Consider the following 21,963-nt stretch of genomic DNA (forward strand, 5'->3'; position numbering starts at 1 on the left):
AAGCGACTGTTGACGTGCAACTGGTTCCATTGCACCTCAAGATGCCGTATGTTGTCACTGATTACCCCACCAATAAGCACGTGTTGTAAACAACTGTTTTATCAAATGCACTTGGCACCAAACATAATAATGTGACATAATTAGGACCACTTATCACCGAATGTGGTTGCTGTTAGGAGGTGGCTCAGTTACAAGCAGTACATATATAGTTCGGTAGCAGCACCAAATAAGGTTGGGTAACACTACATAAAAACTACTGCGACAAAAATCAGCAACATTTTACAAGAAATTTTATTCACAGAAGCTGTACATTACTTAAGGTGCACAGCAGTTACGGACCAGTTTTTAACCTCGGTCTAGTCCTGAATCCAGCGAACTATAACTTGTGGTGTCACCGCCAGACACCACACTTGCTAGGTGGTAGCCTTTTAAATCGGCCGCGGTCCGCTAGTATAAGTCGGACCCGCGTGTCGCCACTGTCAGTGATCGCAGACCGAGCGCCACCACACGGCAGGTCTAGAGAGACGTACTAGCACTCGCCCCAGTTGTACAGCCGACGTTGCTAGGAAAGGTTCACTGAGAATTACGCTCTCATTTGCCGAGACGATAGTTAGATAGCCTTCAGCTAAGTCAATTGCTACGACCTAGCAAGGCGCCATTTATCCTTTGCTCCTTTACTATGTATCTAATGAAGCATGTACAGTAACAAGACCAATGTTCACCAATTGTGGATTAAAGTTAAGTATTCCAGCAGCTACGTACTTTTCTTTATAGCATTCATTACGTATCCTGTTTCAGACCTCACGCCAGCCTGCGTGAGTTTAAGCGCGTGCCTTTCGGTTACCCGTCACTGTGGATTGGCTGTCTTGCCAGTCCACAACATAACTACTACCGTTTGTAGAAAATCCAGATGGGCGTTTATGGTGGGCAGCTATAGCAGTGGCCCTAACGCTGTCTTGAGGTACTGCCGAATCTGTTACGATAATCTGTACCCGTACTGACTACTGCGACACAGTGAAAATGTGTCAGCTTATATCCATGTCTGGCATGGATGTCCTCTTGGTAAACACACTAACGGAAGAAATCTCGAACACTAAAAAATAATAAATATAGAGTTATGAGGTTTCGGGAAAATATTTGCCTAGATAAGATATTTAAGTGATTAAAATTGCAAATCACAGGATAGTACAAGCAATAGATAAGCCATTGCTAATATTGGTACGTTAATAACTGGCGCAACTGCCATAATACTGAATTCAAGTATGCAAATACGAATAAATTGTTGTACAGGTGTAGGATGTCCGTTTTTGGGATGGTGTTCCATGACTGTTGCACTTGTTCAGTCAATACAGAGACAGTTAATGATGTTAGTGGCTGACGCTCAAGTTGCCATCTGAAGATGTCCCACATGTGCTTGTTTGGAGATAGGTATGGTGATCGAACAAGGTCAGGAAACTTGTAACATTTTTTGGGTTATATTTTGGATTACAACAGTGATATGTGGGCAAGCGTTATCCTGGTGGGAAACACTTCCTGGAATCCTGTCCACCAAAGGCAGCACAAGACGTCGACTCACCAGATTGACGTACAAATCTGCTATCACTTTGCGTGGGACTACCGTAGGAGTGCTCCTGCTGTCAAACGAAATCGCACCCCATGCCGTAACACTAGTGTGTCTAGCACGCAGATAGGTTGTTTGCAGGTCCTCAACTAGGCTCCTTCCCACTAACACATGGCCATCACTAGCACCAAGGCAGAACCAGTGCCGGTCGTTGTGGTCGAGCGGTTCTATGCGCTTCAGTCCGGAACCACGCTGCTGCTACGGTCGCAGGTTCGAATTCTGCCTCGGGCATGGATGTGTGTAATGTCCTTAGGTTAGTTAGATTCAAGTACTTCTACACTGTTGGCCATTAAAATTGCTACACCAAGAAAAAATGCAGATGATAAACGTGTCTTCAATGGACAAATACACTCCTGGAAATTGAAATAAGAACACCGTGAATTCATTGTCCCAGGATGGGGAAACTTTATTGACACATTCCTGGGGTCAGATACATCACATGATCACACTGACAGAACCACAGGCACATAGACACAGGCAACAGAGCATGCACAATGTCGGCACTAGTACAGTGTATATCCACCTTTCGCAGCAATGCAGGCTGCTATTCTCCCATGGAGACGATCGTAGAGATGCTGGATGTAGTCCTGTGGAACGGCTTGCCATGCCATTTCCACCTGGCGCCTCAGTTGGACCAGCGTTCGTGCTGGACGTGCAGACCGCGTGAGACGACGCTTCATCCAGTCCCAAACATGCTCAATGGGGGACAGATCCGGAGATCTTGCTGGCCAGGGTAGTTGACGTACACCTTATAGAGTACGTTGGGTGGCACAGGATACATGCGGACGTGCATTGTCCTGTTGGAACAGCAAGTTCCCTTGCCGGTCTAGGAATGGTAGAACGATGGGTTCGATGACGGTTTGGATGTACCGTGCACTATTCAGTGTCCCCTCGACGATCACCAGTGGTGTACGGCCAGTGTAGGAGATCGCTCCCCACACCATGATGCCGGGTGTTGGCCCTGTGTGCCTCGGTCGTATGCAGTCCTGATTGTGGCGCTCACCTGCACGGCGCCAAACACGCATACGACCATCATTGGCACCAAGGCAGAAGCGATTCTCATCGCTGAAGACGTCACGTCTCCATTCGTCCCTCCATTCACGCCTGTCGCGACACCACTGGAGGCGGGCTGCACGATGTTGGAGCGTGAGCGGAAGACGGCCTAACGGTGTGCGGGACCGTAGCCCAGCTTCATGGAGACGGTTGCGAATGGTCCTCGCCGATACCCCAGGAGCAACAGTGTCCCTAACTTGCTGGGAAGTGGCGGTGCGGTCCCCTACGGCACTGCGTAGGATCCTACGGTCTTGGCGTGCATCCGTGCGTCGCTACGGTCCGGTCCCAGGTCGACGGGCACGTGCACCTTCCGCCGACCACTGGCGACAACATCGGTGTACTGTGGAGACCTCACGCCCCACGTGTTGAGCAATTCAGCGGTACGTCCACCCGGCCTCCCGCATGCCCACTATACGCCCTCGCTCAAAGTCCGTCAACTGCACATTCGGTTCACGTCCACGCTGTCGCGGCATGCTACCAGTGTTAAAGACTGCGATGGAGCTCCGTATGCCACGGCAAACTGGCTGACACTGACGGCGGCGGTGCACAAATGCTGCGCAGCTAGCGCCATTCGACGGCCAACACCGCGGTTCCTGGTGTGTCCGCTGTGCCGTGCGTGTGATCATTGCTTGTACAGCCCTCTCGCAGTGTCCGGAGCAAGTATGGTGGGTCTGACACACCGGTGTCAATGTGTTCTTTTTTCCATTTCCAGGAGTGTATATTATACCAGAACTGACATGTGATTACATTTGCACGAAATTTGGGTGCATAGATACAAAGAAATCAGTACCCAGAACAACCACCTCTGGTCCTAATAACGGCCCTAATACGCCTGGGCATTGAGTCAATCAGAGTTTGGATGGCGTATACAGGTACAGATGCCCATGCAGCTTCAATACGATACCACAGTTCATCAAGAGTAGTGACTGGCGTATTGTGACGAGCCAGTTACTCGGCCACCATTAACCAGACGTTTTCAGTTGGTGAGAGATCTGGAGAATTTGCTGGCCAGGGCAGCAGTCGAACATTTTCTGTATCCAGAAAGGCCCGTACAGGACCTGCAACATGCGTTCGTGCATTATCCTGCTTAAATGTAGGGTTTCGCAGGGATCGAATGAAGGGTAGAGCCACGGGTCGCAACACATCTGAAATGTAGCGTCCACTGTTCAAAGTGCCGTCCATGCGAACAAGAGGTGACCGAGATGTATAACCAATGGCACCCCATACCATCACGCCGGATGATACGCCAGTATGGCGATGACGAATACACGCTTCCAATGTGCGTTCACCGCGATGTCGCCAAACACGGATGCGACCATCATGATGCTGTAAACAGAACGTGGATTCATCCGAAAAACTGACGTTTAGCCATTCGTGCACCCAGGTTCGTCGTCGAGTACACCATCGCAGGCGCTACTGTCTGTGATGCCGCGTCAAGGGTAACCGCAGCCATGGTCTCCGAGCTGATAGTCCATGCTGCTGCAAACGTCGTCGAACTGTTCGTGCAGATGGTTGTTGTCTTGCAAACGTCCACATCTGTTGACTCAGGGATCGAGACGTGGCTGCCGTTACAGCCATGCGGATAAGATGCCTGTCATCTCAACTGCTAGTGATACGAGGCCGTTGGGATCCAGCACGGCGTTCCGTATTACCCTCCTGAACCCACCGATTCCATATTCTGATAACACTAATTGGATCTCGACCAACGCGAGCAGCAATATCGCGACACGATAAACCGCAATCGCGATAGGCTTACAATCCGACCTTTATCATAGTCGGAAACGTGATGGTACGCATTTCTCTCCCTTACACGAGGCATCACAACGACGTTTCACCAGGCAACGTCGGTTGGAAACTTTCCTAGTGTCAGCACCTTGTAAGTGTCGCCACCGGCACCAACCTTCTGTGAATGCTCTGAAAGGCTTATCATTTGCATATCACAGCATCATCCTCATGTCGGTTAATTTTCGTGTCTATAGCACGTCATCTTCATGATGTAGCAATTTTAATTTCCAGTAGTGTAAGTCTAGGGGACTGATGACCTCAGTTGTTAAGTCCCATAGTGCTTAGAGCCATTTGAACCAATTGAGCGGAACCGAATTGCATTAGATCTGCAGCCTGCCCTCCAATAAACACTTTCTTGACGTGACTAAAGTCGCAAATGGTGGTAGTTTGGGTCAGTGGTATGCACGCTATAGGTCATCTGCCTCGGAGCGGTCCTTGAAGTAACATATTAGTAAGAGTCCACTGTGTCGCTGTGATGCCAACTGCTGCTGCAGAAGCAGTATGACGCGCCAGAGCCATACGCTGAACACGATGGTCTTCCCCCTCGTTAGTGCCATGTGACCGTCCGGAGTCCGATCTTTTTGCGACCATACATTCGTGTGATCACCACTGCCAGCAATCGTGTACAGTTTCTACATTCCTGCCATGTCTCTCTGCAAAGTCGCAGACGGAATATCCAGTTTCTCTAAGTCCTATTACACGAGCTCTTTCAAACTCCTTTGGGTAATTCTGTTAGAACTCTTGCGGGGTTCTCGTCGGAGAACACCTTTTAGGTTTCAAAGAGTGATCCCTTGCATTGCCCTAAACTGAAACAAATCAGTCAGTTCTAAAAGGATTTATTGACGTGACGCTTAGGTTTCGATGAACCTCCCACATAGACGCCCATATCTTTTGCACCCGGAAAGAGACACGTTTGGTTTAATCCCTCATTCCATTGTGAGGGCATTGTGAGCTGTGACTGTCACTTCGCGTTTTGTGGAGAACGACTAGTCAGGTGCTATCTAAAGTGCCCGAAAACTTCTCACACCAAACGAAGTGAACCCTGTGTTGTGTAGCTTCGAAGTGTAATGGTAGGGATGAAGGCTGTAGGCAGCTCAGAGAAAAGTCAAAAGCCAATATTACAACTTGCGCCGCTACACATTTAGTGCTTCTGTGAGGTGGCCACATCCACACACAGCACATGATGATGGTGTGCATACGCTACAGCCGTGTGCACACGAGACACTCTGATTAAAGTAATCCTCCGCTCTCAGCGCTCTCCAGCGACAGTCGTCAGTTTTATTTGGCTCGCTAATGATCCACTTTGTTCACGATAAAGAACACGTGTAAAATTCCTACGTTAGCTGTAGGAGGACGTACATTTTTTCCTCTGTTACATATGATAGTCACGTTGTTCTCTCTCTACTATACATAAATAAAAACCAACAAAAGTAATAGGTCCTTGCAGTAACTCCTGTTGACCAGTTTCATTTGGTGTAATTGAAAAGGTATCAACTGTCTTGTACACTGGCAATCTGCTCCTTCTTCTATACATTCTCCTCCTGTACGGCATGGCGATGTGTAGCGTGCGGCTGCCTCGAGTCGAATAAGCCTGCAGCTGCCTGCAAGTACTGATAAAGAACTGGCCGCGGCAGGAAGGACCGCGCTCGAAATCCAAGATGGCAGCGCCGAAAGTGAATTTTTCTGCAACACGCGTCTAGTAATACTAGGACGCGTGTTGCGCAACAGCCTCGCTCTGCGGCCAAGTCCCGCTCAAGGTCACACGCCTTACACAGCGGCATACGGTAAACGCACACAGCAATGAAAATTGTGACCATGTAATAAGAGAAATCGGAAGATACTTGTCCAGTCAATAAAGGCATCAGCTTATAACAGTTCACCAAGTGGAACAAAAACGCTCTTGAGAGTAAACGCTCTTGTATTTACACAAAATCAAGTATTTCAGAAATATTTCTTTTAATTTCGTAAGAAAGTCCAACAAGCTTTAGAAAAACGCGAAAGTGAAGAAAATATTACATTAAATAAGACTTATCCAATACCGACCCAACATTTGTTCGTCAAACTGGCCCCCCTACGCACTACACTGGGTTCTAGTATCTTCAGAAACGACTTTTTAATTTTACCCTACAGTCTTCTGTGGGATTTAACTGACGAAATGTAATTAATTTACATTTAGTCGTAAAAAGTCCTAACAAGAACGGTAAGTTTTATGATTCTTTAATTTGGCGTCGCCCTAAAACGGCTTACTCTGACAATACGCATGTTATAACGTGATAATCACTAAATAGAAAAATTTTTTAATCAACATATCACAGCAGTAGCTATTGATTCTCGAGAAATTTAAAGTGCTGATACTTAGAAACGGCTTGTATTCAATGGGTGCAGGGTCTAAGATAAAAGTTACTGCATAGCGGCTTCTACTGAACATGACAAGAAAAATATGCCCTTTTGTTTTCTGCGGGCTTCAAGCTTTCTGCCTGTATCGTAGGCAGCGTTCTTGCTTCCTACTGGTTCTCCATTTCGTGACATGTTTGCGTTTGACGTGACGAAAGGGCTTCTCGACGTGAAATAGCAGATAGTGACGTTACAAAGCTCTTAGTGCGCCACGTCATCGTTAGCTAACTTGCCCCGAGTGCTGACGGCTTAAGGCAGGTGGTTGGCAGCCAACAGGCCGCCCGTGACTTCGGCTCCCAGGAATGTTGACACGCACAGAAGCACGGTCAGAAACCCGTGGCCTATGAGCGCGGTGTCGCGGCTCATATCAGATGTCAGCGGCGTGGAAGACTGCTGCAATGCTTTTAGGGGCTGACAGCCCCTGGTAGTGGATCTCGCCCCTGTGAGTGACTTCGCGAGGCTCCACAGCACCCACACCGGCTTACTAGGGCGAGCGGCTGCACCGTCTGGGTCTCGATCTTCTGGCGTTAGCAACTTGCTTATTAATAGTAGCGATGCTGTAACTGTTGGTTGGTAATATTTACTGACAAAATGCAACCTAACGCTAGACTGTGTGCTTACGGCTATCCTGTGTGGTCGTACGACTTTAAAAGAGAGAGAGAGAGAGAGAGAGAGATTATTAATTGATCACCGATGCGTCGGTTCTCGATTGTATTCAGGAGACGTACGGATTGATTACGCGAATAATTGACCTTTTGACCCGGATTGCCTTCACGCAATCAGAATCTTCGATGAAAATACCTAAGGGACCTATTTGAATATAAAAATGGAAATGGAAGCAAATTAGTGGAATTTCGTAAGAGAAAGATTAACAGATCGGAAGTTGAACACATCATTGGTCTCCGAAATACAATCGAGACACCGCGATAAAGAGCGAACCTGTAACAAAGCTCGTATAGAATTTGAACATCATTTTTGGTAAGTGAGAGAAAAGAATAAGAAGAAAATTGCTACATGGAAAAATATTAATATATTTTGGACAAATTGGATTGAAACTTCTAGACATTGACAAATGCACATTAAATACATGACTTACATCTGATATTTCTTTTGTGGATGGCGCAGTAGAATAATCCCTGCTTTGATAGTCCGTTTCTTCTTAAAAATTAAATGTGCTTGCGTGTGCGTAAGTACATTGTATCCTCATCCGGTATACCGAAATGTTTGTTCGTCGTTTACATAAAATAAAAATACAACTTGTAGCAATACTATGTAGTAAGTCTTAACATATCGGCGACCAAAAGTACAAGGGATAATGAAGTCTCTAGAACAGGGCTGGCCAGAAATTCTGCACGCGTGCGGTGCTCCTGCACATGTGCAACTTCAGGGTGACAGCGTGCACGCCGCAGCCGCCAGTGTTCATGTAGTGCATGTTTCTACCTACAGATGTAGCTTTATCCACTTGCTGGGAGACACTGTACCGGCGCATTCTAGAGCTCTTTCCACAGCTTGCAAGCCAACCATGGGAAGGTACTTCGCGTGTTAAACATTTAAAATACTGTCACAGTCTGCTCATTGAGACGTCTACTTTTATGTTAACAGTTTAACCCAGTAAGACAAGTAATGCAGTTAACAACCGTGCGTTTTTATTAAGGCAGCTTGACTGACGGCACGTAAATACGCGCAATGTTTTTGATCTAGTATTTACGAAAGAGAGCACTTAGCGACTTCCAACGAACCTTATTCATGATTTCAAATAACATTAAACTAATGCAAGGTTTCCTATAACTCATTCTCGGTGCCCTCAGTTACACTCACATAATTTCTGTCTCACTGACATCTGAACAGAATGATATCCGCAGACCTCTCGATGATCACCTGTTTTTTCAATACGATTATTGCTACATTTTTCATCAGTTCCGTCTGAAATCTGCATAATAACCGACAATTAGATGAATGTTACGTTTTATCGACTTCAGCTGAGCGTAGCCCTTCACACATTAAAAAAAAACCTAAATGTAAGTATACATTAGAACAATCGGTTTAGTGACCAACTTTCCTGATAATAATCTAACATGGAGCAGAGCGAGGCAATAATGCACAGATAGTAAACAATAATGTTTAATTATGAAACGAATAAATCCAAACACGTTTATCACTGGTCATGAGAAATGATAATCGAGTTGATGTGTCTAATCCATTTTCTTAAGGACATTTAATTTTGCTTGCCGTTCTTCACTGTTGACTACACTACATTCGTCTTTGTGATATGTATTGTAGTGTCTTTCAATTGAAAACTTACGCTGGCCGCCTATTATTCGGCGGCATAGCAAACACTGTGAGTTTTCACCAACGGCTACAAAAAAGAATTGCAGTTCCCAGTCGTTTTTAAACGGCTGAGAACATAAATCTTCCGGCTTTTGCTTTTTCACAGTACCTGCCATTTCTCAGTACTTCTCTGTTGAGGTTACTGTTACCAGGGCTAAACGAGACTTGGTATGTTGCGCTCTTGCTTGTACCACACAAACAGGGAAGTGGAGCCGCCGCCGTTCATTTAGGACACATGTCTAATAACAGATGTCGTTGTCGCTCCCTGTCGCACACGTGCGCACATGTGCAGCACTCCCGCACGTCTGCACACTGTGCAGCGTTTGGCCGGCCCTGCTCTAGAATATTTCTTAACAAAAGATAGATTGTTATTTCTTCTGTTTCGCAGGTTCTTGCTATCAAGCGCTGCAGCAATGATTTTAAATATCTGCGCCCAGCGGGTCATAGTGTTTATTTAGAGTATTTAAACGCTGGATGCGCGTCTTGATATACATCTAGAGGGTTGGATCCCCTCCTTCGAAAGCGTCAGATTGCAAAGCCTGGGCTACTCTCAGGGTGGAATCTCCGTCTTCGAAGATTGTGTGTGTCTGTCTGTCTGCCCGCTGCTGACGCTGTTCGTTCGTTCGTCCGTCCGTCCGCCTGCTGGCTGTCCATCGACGTCGTCGCCGCCGCCGCCGCCGCCGACGCCGCCTACTGTTCGCCGTTGCCCATCGCCGACGCCGACGCCGCCTGCTGCACGTCCGTCTGTCCGTCGCCGTTCGTCTGCAATGAGTACTCCCACCTCCACCGTCATCTACACCTCCCCCTCCCCCTCCCCCTCTCCCACAGTCACTTCCTGGAGTGCCGCCTCTGGCCTCCCTCCTTCCACCTCCCCTTCCCTTCCTCCACTTACCCACCCCCCTATCTCCTCCCCTGCTGTATACCCACACCTCTACACCCTTCCTCCAGCCTCCACATCCTCAACAGCTCCCACTACTACCCCCGCCCTTACGAACGCCTCTGTTGCCGCCTCTGCTGCCGCCCCTCAGGTGGTTGGCTACCCCTCTCTCACCGACCCCTTCGCGTCGTCTTCTGCATCTCCCGCACGCATCACGTTGCGCCGAGCCACCATCGCCACCACTGAACCAGCTGCTTCTCTCGGTGCCTCCACTACGCCACAGGAATCTGCCACCCGCCACCTCCCTCTCCTCCCCGTCCCTCTCCCCTCCTCCCAGCCTCCTGTCTCCAAAAAACCCCAAAAGCGCGTCCTTACCGACTCTGTTCCCGCCACTTCCCACAAAAAATCAACACCACCTCCCCCTCCCCCTGCCATCACTATGGACACCACCCCTCCTCCTGCCACCCCTACCTTGGCCCCCACCCTCCTCACCTTTGTCCTGTCAACTCCCGATCCTAAGCTCCTCGACGCTCATACCCTCACCAAGGAAATACGAAAGTACTTACCTGGTGCTCCCATCTCCCAACTCATTCCCCGCAGGGACTCAGTCCTTATCAAGTCCCCGTCCCCATCATTTCACACAGACCTCCTGCGAAAACTCCCACGAGTTATGTTTGGCCCCCACGCCTCTCTGACACCCTTCCTTTCCGCTTCCACTCCTCGTCAGCCCCAGCCTCCCCGTCGCCCCCCCACCTACACAGCTGTGATCACCAAGCTCAGCCCGGTGATCACAGAGGATGCAGTGTTGGTAGAACTGAACTCCCACCCGGACTTGGAAATCCGCTCTGCCCGCCGTATCCACAATGCCTCTGGTCCCACCTACCTCATGCGGGTATTCTCAGAGTCCGCCCCGTCCATAGACCATCTTCTCACCCAGGGTGCCCTGATATACCACCGTCGCCACCCTGTTGAATCCTCCAAATCCCCTCCCCAATCCTACCGTTGCCAACGGTGCCTGATGTACAATGACCACCTGACTCCCAACTGCAAAAACCCCCCCACCTGTCCCCATTGCAAGGCCTCCCACTTTCTCAAGAACTGCCCCAACCTCGCTGCTCCTCCTTCCTGTAATACCTGCAATGGCCCCATCCCACATACTCCCACAAGTGTAAAGCTAAACCCCCCTCCAGCCACCCCTGAACTTACAGTCCCAGTTCGTCCCGTCGATCCTCCTGTCCATCCTAACAATTCCCTCTGTCCACCCCCCACGGCCGAGGACATCATCCGGTTCATTATCGTTGTCCTCCAAAACATTCACCCTTTTCAGCGCCCGCACACCTTCCAACAAATATCCCTTGCTGCTCGCTCTGTTTTCCACCTGAACACCTTCGCCACTTACTCCCACAACCAAGCCCACTTCACCTTCACCCGCCTCGACACCCTCGTTTAAGTCTCTTCCCTTCCCTCTCTTCCCCCCCTCCTTCCCGTCATGGCGTGGCACGAGTCTCGCATCCTCTTCCAGAACATTCGCTCCTTCCGCTCCAACAAATACCTCCTCTTGCACACCCTCTCCCACCACCAGGTCGACACCTTCCTCTTGAACGAAACCTTTCTCCAGCCCCACCATTCTATCCGCACCTCCCCCTATATCATTCCACCGCACTGATGCTCCTGGTCCTCGTGTGCAGGGTGGAGTCGCGATTGGCCACCTTAAGCATATCCCCGTCCGGCCACAACCTCTCCTCAATGACCCCACTGAACACCTTAGCCTTAGCGTCTTCTTCCCCTCCCTCACCATTACCTGTGCCACATTCTATGTCCGCTCCACTGCTCCTCTTCCTTATGACTTCATCTCACACATTGACCACACCATCTCCACCTATGTGATTGCCGCCGACCTCAACATCCATAGCCGCACTCCTGCTGCCCTTCGGCGGTGGCATCAGTTCCTCTCCACAATCCAGGGTGACCTTGTTCCCATTCCCCAGCACACCCGACCCGAAAGTAACACCACCCCCGATGTTGTCATTGCCTCCGCCAACCTCCTTGGGCGTATCACTGTCGCCGTCCATGACCCCACAGGTAGCGATCACCTCCCTGTCCTTCTCACCATAACGTCTGCAAACCGCCCCCCTCCGGCTCCGCAACCTGCACCCCCTCCCAAGGTCGTCCATGACTATCGCCGTGCCAACTGGGATACCTACCGGGACTCCATCTCCACCCAGGTCGAAAGCCACCCTCTTACCTATCGCCATCCTAACGACATCATCCGCGCCTCGTCCTTCCTTCAGATGGTAATTACTGACGCCGTGGAGGCCCATGTTCCTACTAAAACCATCCACCCACACCGTCCCACTCTCCCTCCGCGGGCTGTCCTCCTCCTCCGTGAATCCCGCCGCCTCTATCGCTCCTTCCTCCGCACTCGTGACAGGGATACACTCCAACGCCACCGGCAAATACAGCGACACGTACGGAACCTTATTACAGCAACGAAACGCCGGGACTGGCGCCAGACCTGCACATGACTCAATGCCACCCTTCCTATCAACTCCTCCAAGTACTGGTCTGCCTTCCATCGTCTTACTGGTTTCCTTTCCGCTCCCCACTACCCCCTTCTCCATAACGATCGCCCCCTTCCAGACAACCTCAGTAAGGCCAACCACTTCGCTTCCCACCTTTCCGAGGTGTTCTCCATCCCCGATGATCCCCACTTTGATTATTCTCTTTTCCCCACCGTCATGGAACGTGCTGATACCTCAGTCGCTCCACTTGCTCCTAGTCTCCAGTACTTGGGGCAGTTGCCCCCCTCCGACGTCAACACTCCCATCACAGCACAAGACATTAAACTTCTCCTCCAGTCCAAACGCAACACGGCCCCTGGTCACGACTGTGTCACCTACCGTCACCTTCGAGAAAGCCCCTATTCCTTCCTAACTGTCCTCGCCCATCTCTATAATGTCATCCTCTCTACTGGCTTCTACCCTGACCTGTGGAAGACCTCCCGCGTCCTCCTCTTCCTCAAACCCAACAAACCCCCTTCTGCCGCCACTTCCTATCGTCCCATCTGCCTCACCTCCGTCTTCAGTAAGGTCCTTGAATCCATCCTCTCCCACCGTATCCATCGGCACCTTGCTCAACACCACCTCCTCCCCCTTACCCAGTGTGGCTTCCGACCCTCCTTCTCTGCTGACGACCAACTCCTCAACCTTGTTCACCTTCTGTCCGTCCAGCTCAACTCCCGTCGCTCCGCCATTTTTGTTTCCCTTGACCTCCAAAATGCCTATGACCATGTATGGCATCCCGGTCTCCTCTTTAAACTCCAAACCTACGCCCTGCCTATCAATTTTGTCCGTCTGGTCGCTTCCTTCCTCTCGCACCGTCCTTCCTATGTCACCCTCCACAACACCAACTCCCGTATCTTTTATCCCACGGCCGTCCTCTCCCCTCTCCTTTATCTCTTGTATACAGCTGATATGCCCAAGCCACCCCCACCAGTTCACCTTCTCCAATATGCTGATGACACCGCCTTCCTGGCTCTCCATCCTACCCTTCAACGGTCTCAACGTACCCTCCAAACCCACCTTAACCAGTTCACCACTTGGTGTAAGCAGTGGCTCCTCCGTCTCAACCCCTCCAAAACCCAGGCAATCATCATAGGCCGCACCACTCGCTCCTTTCGCCTCCATGATTTCTGCCTCACCCTTTATGGTCGTCCTATCCAACTCACCCCCACCCTGAAATACCTTGGCCTCACCCTTGACCGACACCTCACCTGGACCCCTCATCTCCTGACCATCCAGCAGAAAGCCCATTCCCGCCTCCGCCTGCTGAAACTCCTGTGTAGCCGGACATGGGGATTGCATCCTTCTACCATCCTCCACACCTACAAATCCCTCATCCGTCCTATTGTCTGTTATGCCAGCATCGCCTGGATCTCCACCCCCACCCGCTTTTACAAGGCCCTCCAAATCCTTGAACGCCATGCACTCCGCCTTGCCTTCCGTATCCGCCTTCCTTCCCCCACACGGCTCCTGTATGAACTGATCCCCTTCCCCTACCTCCTCTTGTTCCTCCAACATCTCCGCATCCTTTACATTGTTCGCAGGCTTGATCCCCCCCACCCTCTGGATTCCTCCTTCCTCTCCACCCCCCGCCCGTTGCCGCGCCTCTATCGCTGTATCCCTCCCTCTCTCCACCTCCAAACCCTCCATCTCCTTCATCAGGTCAATTTCCAACGCCTTCCCCTCCTGGATGACGAACTTCGCCGTGACATCTACCCTTCCTTCCAACTATAACCTATCCTTGTTCACCCCCCCCCCTCCCCAGGGCCCCCTTTTTCCCCTTTCCTCCTTCCCCCAGAGCGGATTTTCCTCTGTCCCCCTCGCCCCTGAGACCCTGCAACCCATACTTGCCTCTCTCCTTCCCACATCCCTCCCTACCTGGCCCTCTTCCGCGTGCCCCCCGCTCACCTCCCCCATCTCTTCCCCTCCCTCCCTTCTTCAGGTCTCCCTCATCTCCTAGCGCCTGGCAGATCCTCTGCATTGATCATCATCAGTGTGCCACATCAGTGTTGTGTTTAGTGCTGTTTCTCATGTGCGTCAAAAGGTGTGATTTTAATTGTGAACTGCCTTGACGTTCGCCGTCAGTGTTACGTTATGTGCTATGCCATCTGTCGCTACCTTTATGCTCCTGTCGTACTGTGCCTTGTGTTCTTTTAACCGTCGCAGTGTGTGGCTTCTTGTGTGTGCTACTTTTAAACAGTTTTTTATCTCCATTTTACAGTCACCCCGTTTTGTGTCTATTGCCTTCCATGATGTTCCCCCTTTTATATATCTATGTTCACCTTATTCTCTCCTTTGCTGTTTTTAAATGTCTTCTATTGTTTTGTTCTATGTCTTTCGGCTGAAGAGCAGCGCCTATGCTGCTGCCAGCCCGCCCCGATGGGAAATTGAAATACAGTAAAGAAAAAAAAAAGGTCTTGGTATAGGCGCACATTGAAAAAAAATATTTCGTCTCTTTACTATCGCGCTGTGATGCTTAGTATTTTTACGAGCTATAGCTCCTTGGTTGTCCTTTTCTTTTATGACAAATATCTCATATGCAAAGTATATGAAATCCTATAATATTACAATCTGATGCTCCGCAAGGGGTGTTGCTGGAGTGTCACTGCAGCGGGCCGTCAGATAACAGACACCAAGACCAGTAAGGTGGTCTCGGTGCTAGAGGAGGGCTGCTTGCTGCCCCACATCGCTCTGGCGCCTGGCGAGCCCACTCAACACAGTATGTGCTGCCAGACTGCTAATACCTCTCGTAGAGAGAGAGCAATTACTGAAAGGCCGTAGGGAGGTTTGTGTTAAGTGCTAGATTACTGGGCCATAATTTTATTTAAAATTTAATGAAAAGTGGACTCCTTGACTGACACAAGAAAAAGGTCCAAAAAATCTCAGCAACTACCGCCAGTAATTACTAGCGATTTTTCATTTGGAAGCAAGTCAGCTGACCGTACAATTTACAAGCAGACCTCTAATATAGCATTTAAGAAAAACTTTTAAGAAAAGAAATTTTTGAAATCTTGACATTAAATCCAAGCAATAACACACATGTTTCATAAGATCATCATTGTGGCATTTAACAATGCATTCCGCGGGTAGACGCGTGGTCCGAGACGCCTTCCACGGTTTGAGTGGCTGCCCTCGTCGGAGGTTCGAGTACTCCCTCGGGTACGGGTGTGTGTGTGTGTGTGTGTGTGTGTGTGTGTGTGTGTGTGTGTGTGTGTGTGTGTGTTGACCTTAGCGTAACTTATTTTAAGTAGTGTGTAAGCCTAAGGACCGACGACCTCAGCAGATTGGTCCCAAAGAAACTTACCACAAATTTCCGAAAACAATACATTTCAAATGTATACTTTAGGATCCGACAGAACTGATTAACAGGAAATTAACATCAGACATCCAGTGGCAGTTAAAGTAGATAGCATGTAATTAAGAAAAACAAGCAAAGGCAAATGAATATGCTGATGACAAGTTTGCAAAAAATTGCGATCTATCTCAGAATGTATAAGCAGATCAGCTGCGAATGGTTTCTGCAACTGATGCAGCGGAGCTGTTACTTTCTGCAGCATCACAAAAAAAATAGTGACGGTGCTACAGTATCAACAACTTCCACCTAATTGCCAATATTTTTCATTTATTGACGCTCAAAGAATTGTAGAATTTATCTACTTAATTGAAAAAGTCCGAAGGCTGAACTTGTAGAAGAGCATGAAAATAAAAGAAAATTAATATTTAGTGGCATCTACATCTACATCTACATGGATAATCTGCAAATCACATTTAAGTGCCTAGCCGATGGTTCATTGAACCACCTTCACAATTCTCTGTTGTTCCAATCTCGTACAGCGCGCGGAAAGAATGAACACCTATATCTTTCCGTACGAGCTCTGATTTCCCTAATTTTATCATCGTGGTGATCGTTCCGCCCTATGTAGGTCGGTGTCAACAAAATATTTTCGCATTCGGAGGAGAAAGTTGCTGATTGGATTTTCGTGAGAAGATACTGTCGCAACGAAAAACGCCTTTCTTTTAATGATTTCTAGCCCAAATCCCGTGTCATTTCTGTGACACTCTCTCCCATATTTCGCGATAATACAAAACGTGCTGCCTTTCTGTGAACTTTTTCGATGTACTCCGTCAGTTCTTCCTGGTAAGGATCCCACAGCGCGCAGCAGTATTCTAAAAGAGGAAGGACAAGCATAGTGTAATCTCCTTAGTAGGTCTGTTACATTTTCTAAGTGTCCTGCCAATAAAACGCAGCCTTTGGTTTGCCTTCCCCACAACATTTTCTATGGGTTCTTTCCAATTTAGGTTGTTCGTAATTGTAATACCTAGGTATTTAGTTGAATTTCAGGCTTTTAGATTAGACTGATTTATCGTGTAACCGAAGTTTAACGAGTTCCTTTTAGTACTCATGTGGATGACCTCAAACTTTTCGTTATTTAGGGTCAGCTGCCACTTTTCGCACCATTCCGATATTTCTTCTAAATCGTTTTTCAGTTTGTTTTGATCTTCTGATGACTTTATTAGTCGATAAACGACAGAGTCATCTGCAAACAACCAAAGACGGATGATTAGATTGTCTCCCAAATCGTTTATATAGATAAGGAACAGCGAAGGGCCTATAACACTACCTTGGGGATCGCCTGAAATCACTTCTGTTTTACTCGATGACTTTCCGTCAATTACTACGAACTGTGACCCCTCTGACAGGAAATCGCAAATCCAGTCACATAAGTGAGACGATATTCCATAAGCACGCAATTTTACTACGTGCCACTTGTGTGGTACCGTGTCAAAAGCCTTCCGGAAATCCAGGAATACGGAATCGATCTGAAATACCTTGTCAATAGCACTCAGCACTTGATGTGAATAAAGAGCTAGTTGTGTGTCATAGAAACGATGTTTTCTAAACCCATGTTGACTGTGTGTCAATAGACCTTTCCTTCGAGGTAATTCATAATGTTCGAACACAATATGCGTTCTAAAATCCTGCTGCATATCGACGTTAACGATATGGGCCTGTAATTTAGTAGATTACTCCCACTGCCCTTCTTGAATATTGGTGTGACCTGTGCAACTTTCCAGTCTTTGAGTACGGATTGTTCAAAAATTTCAGCAGCTGTGGACCGAACTAAAAACACACATACAAAAAAAGTTTTCCATCGCCCTGTTTCCCAGAACTCCTTGAAGATAGATGTTGACTGTGGATACTGTATCACAGACACAGTCCCTTTGACTGTTCAGAGATGTCACTAAAACCGCTCAAAGATGTAAACAGCTGGATCAGGTGATCAATAAGTCACCGTAGAAGCTGTTGGTGGTTCCATAATGATGCGGGTTGTGTTTACATGGAATTGACAGCGTCCTGGTTTTGTGCGGCTACTTGCAGACCATTTGAAGTCATTCATACGCTTCATGGTGCCAAAAAAAGATGGCATTTTTGTGAATGTCAATGAGCCAAATCACCATAGCACAATTATTTGTGATTGGTTTGAAGAATATTGTGGATAATTCAAGCGAATGATTTGGCAATCCGGAACACCCGACATGTATTCCATTGAACCTTTGTGGGACATAATCGAGAGGTGAATCCGTGCACAAAATCATGTACCACCAACACTTGCGCAAGTGTGGACGGCTATAGAAGGAGAGTGGATCAATATTTTTGCAGGGGGCTTCCGACGATTTGTTGAGTCCGTGCCACGTCGCGTTGCTGTCCCACACCGGTCAACAAGAGGACCGACATAATATTAGGTGTCCCATGACTGCCGGCCGGTGTGACCGAGACGTTCTATGCGGTTCAGTCTGGAACCGCGCGATCGCTACGGTCGCAGGTTCGAATCCTGCCTCGGGAATTGATGTGTGTGATGTCCTTAGGTTAGTTAGGTTCAAGTAGTTCTAAGTTCTAGGGCACTGATGACGTCAGATGTTAAGTCCCATAGTGCTCAGAGCCATTTGAAACACTTTATCCCCTGACTTTTGTCATCTCAGTATACACTGGAGTGCAGAACCTTAGGAGGAAAGTAACTTTCGCATGATATGGTACTGCCAAGCAAAATGGCTAGATGAAACTTGGGTTGTACAAAGAAAGAACTGCTACAGTAAACTACATACGGGAAACGAAAGAAATACTCACTGAGGCGAACAGAAAAGACACTTTCATTCAAAGGCAATAGTTACACGAAGGCCACCGTGATTTCAGAATCTCCCATGGACAATACAAAAAACATGACATGGTTCTTAATAGGATGTGTGAGCACCATGGATAGCAATGTATGCTCTGAAACCGGTCAGTGGTGCCCGTATGGCTGGCAAGGAGTTGATGTGGCAGGGCGTTCCATTCGTCCAAAAATTTGGTTGCCATTTACTGACCGATCGTTGTTGCATGCGGACGTTGGTACAACACATCCTATTTATGTTTGACGGAATTTAAGTTGGGTGGTGGCGGGGGAGTGGGGGGGGAGGGCGTGCGGCCGATTTCATTCGCCAAATGTCCTCTCGCTCCAAGATACTCCACATGAATAGTTCGGAGGGATCGGGCATTGGCATCAATAAAAACCAATCCTGCCCAAATGCAGCCGTGGAAAACCGCGCGGGTACAGTGTGTGTACCATGTTCGAAGTTTTGTTGGTCATTACGCTCGACAACTTTATGGCGCACCACACCATAATCTGTATGGTGTAGACGATGGGAGGAACGCTGGCGCCTGAAATCGACACCACAAAGTGGCGCCGTCCTGTCGGAGCATCGCTGGTGACTACAATGACACGGAGGTAGCAAGACACATAAGATCCCCCGCGACGCCGTCGGTGGTCTGTCTTCAAACAGACCGACAGACGGGCACGAGATCTGTTCCTGTCATCGCCTAGTCCACAGCTAGCTGGCAGAAGAGTATGGTGTCTGGCAACGATAGAGCTAGAGACGATTAGTTAGATCCCTCAAAATAATGTGCAAGTCCTTGGGTATGTTTGTGAAATTTGTATTTGAACAGTACTACGAAAAGAGTGAGACGCCTTGCTAAACCCGCAGGACAGGACAGGTAGTTTAAGTTGTGGAAAGGAGCCAAAATAAACGGCTGTCAGTTACACACGAGCATAAACATTTTATTTGATCAAACATAACAAGAGCAAAAAAAATTCTTTTTTTAAAAAAAACACACCTTTGGTTTTGGAACTTCGCTATCGGCTGAATGCGCCGTTCAATCTCATGCCTTAAGGGCAAGACCACTTTCATTTGAAAACGGCTGAAAGACAATAACTTAAAGCTCCACAAAAATCAGAAATTTAAAGGCAAAGCCTTATCTTAAAACAGTTACTTAATTATTCTGAAGGCCCAAAGAACCTGACGCATTAAGAGCAAACAGCTTAAATTCAAAGTCGTTTGAAGGCCCAACACTTAAGACTCAATAATATTAATTTTAAAAATGCCAAAGGCTATACGTAAAACAGTTCTTAAATTAGGCTGAAGGCCCAGACCATCTGACAGCTTAAGAGCAGAACAACTTTAATTCAAAATCAGCCACGAACCTTGTAGCAGTTTGAACAGCACCACACACTGCTACACTGCATAGAGGCCGCCAGTGGCCTCGGCCAAACTACGCGCCGCAGAGATTTCCTCGCTTCTCCACGCCAACCGACCAACTGCTCACATACATGCCAGCCGGAAACTATAAGCGCCAGGCCAGAGACAGTCCAAAGTGAGAATATCGATACACACCACTGCTGCCACCCTCAGAAAGAGAGGATAACAACAAAATCGCGATAACTGCTGGAGACTAAACATAGAACAGCAACCAAGGTTTAATCTAACGCATAGCATGAGTCAGCCATGGCTCAAACATTTTCTACTGAACGAATAGTGCCACAAAAAAGAGTTTCTACTCAACAGTTTGAACAGCGCTCATACTGGATCACCAATGACACTATGTATAAGCGTAAGTGTTAGATGGTTCTGTCAATGTATATAAATGTACCTACGCTCTGACACACAGTCATGGCAAAGAAGTTATGTAAGAACAGATAAGTGTTCCATTTGGCTGTAAATTTACATTTTATATGTGCAATTATCATGTTATTTGTCACCTGTTCATAAATCTGTCACAATAATGTGGCCCAACAAAACCATTACGTTTGATAATATTCATGGAGGCTTTAAGTGTCCCATCTCTCGCCATATGAGAGCACGTCCAGCATTGTTGAACATGATCCTTTTAGTGGTGACGTATTGTGGTGTGAGGGGCGCAATGTTGCATGAGTGTACTGACCTTTAAATTTTGAACACAGGACAATCACAGCTCAACGCTATAGTGACACTGTACTCCATCTCTACATGCGTCTTTTCACTTCATTTTTAAGTATGACAATCCGCGTCCCAAGCGAATTGCGCAGGTGGAGGAGACGTCAGAACGATAGGATATTCTGCGAATGGACTGACCCACCCGTTCCCCCGATTTAAATCGTACCGAGAACTTGTGGGATGAGTTGCGGATGCGTGTTGCAGCACGCGCACTTGCACCAATGACCATCCTGCAGTTGTCAACCGCTCTGGTGGAGAAACTGAATGCTCTACCACAATAATTCCCTAAGAAGCTTCTGGCCAGGATGTGAGCACGCTGCAGAGCATGCGTTACGGATCGTCATGATCATACCTATTTAGAACCAATACCCCTCTTTTGTAGTGTCAAGTGGACCATCATACACTACAAAGACTTCAGTGTAATTACTGTCTTTGAATAAATGTACCGCTCTTGTGAGTCTCATTGTGTATTTCCTTCATTTACCTTCTGTACTGTACTGTGCTGTACAATAATGTACTGTATTGTCCTGTAAGGTAATTTACGAAACTGTACCATAGACAGCGGTGAATAAAAGTTAGGGAATACCTCCTAAAATTGTGTCGGACCTCCTTTTCCCCATCGCAGTGTGGCAACTCGGCGTGGCATGGATTCAACAATTCGTTGGAAGTCCCTTACACTAATATGAGCCAGGCTGGCTCTACAGCCATCCATAATTGCCAGTGCAGGATTTTGTGCAAGAGCTGACCTCTCGATTATGTCCCATAAATGTTCGATGGGACTCATGTTGGATGGTATGGGTGGTCAGATTATTTGCTCGAATTCTCTAGAATGTTCTTCAAACTAGTCTCAAACGATTGTAGAGCGACACATGGCGCATTGTTATCCATCGTTGTTTGGGTACACGAAGTCCATAAATGGCTGCAAATGGTCTCTAAATAGACTAACTTAACTACTTTCAGTCAATGGTTGGTTTAGTTGGACCAGAGGACCCGTGTAATCACAGCCCGCACCATTATGGAACTACCTCCAAGTTGCACAGGCCCTTATTGACAACTTG

Source organism: Schistocerca piceifrons, chromosome 6 (genome assembly GCF_021461385.2).
Source record: "Schistocerca piceifrons isolate TAMUIC-IGC-003096 chromosome 6, iqSchPice1.1, whole genome shotgun sequence".
NCBI lineage: Eukaryota > Metazoa > Arthropoda > Insecta > Orthoptera > Acrididae > Schistocerca > Schistocerca piceifrons.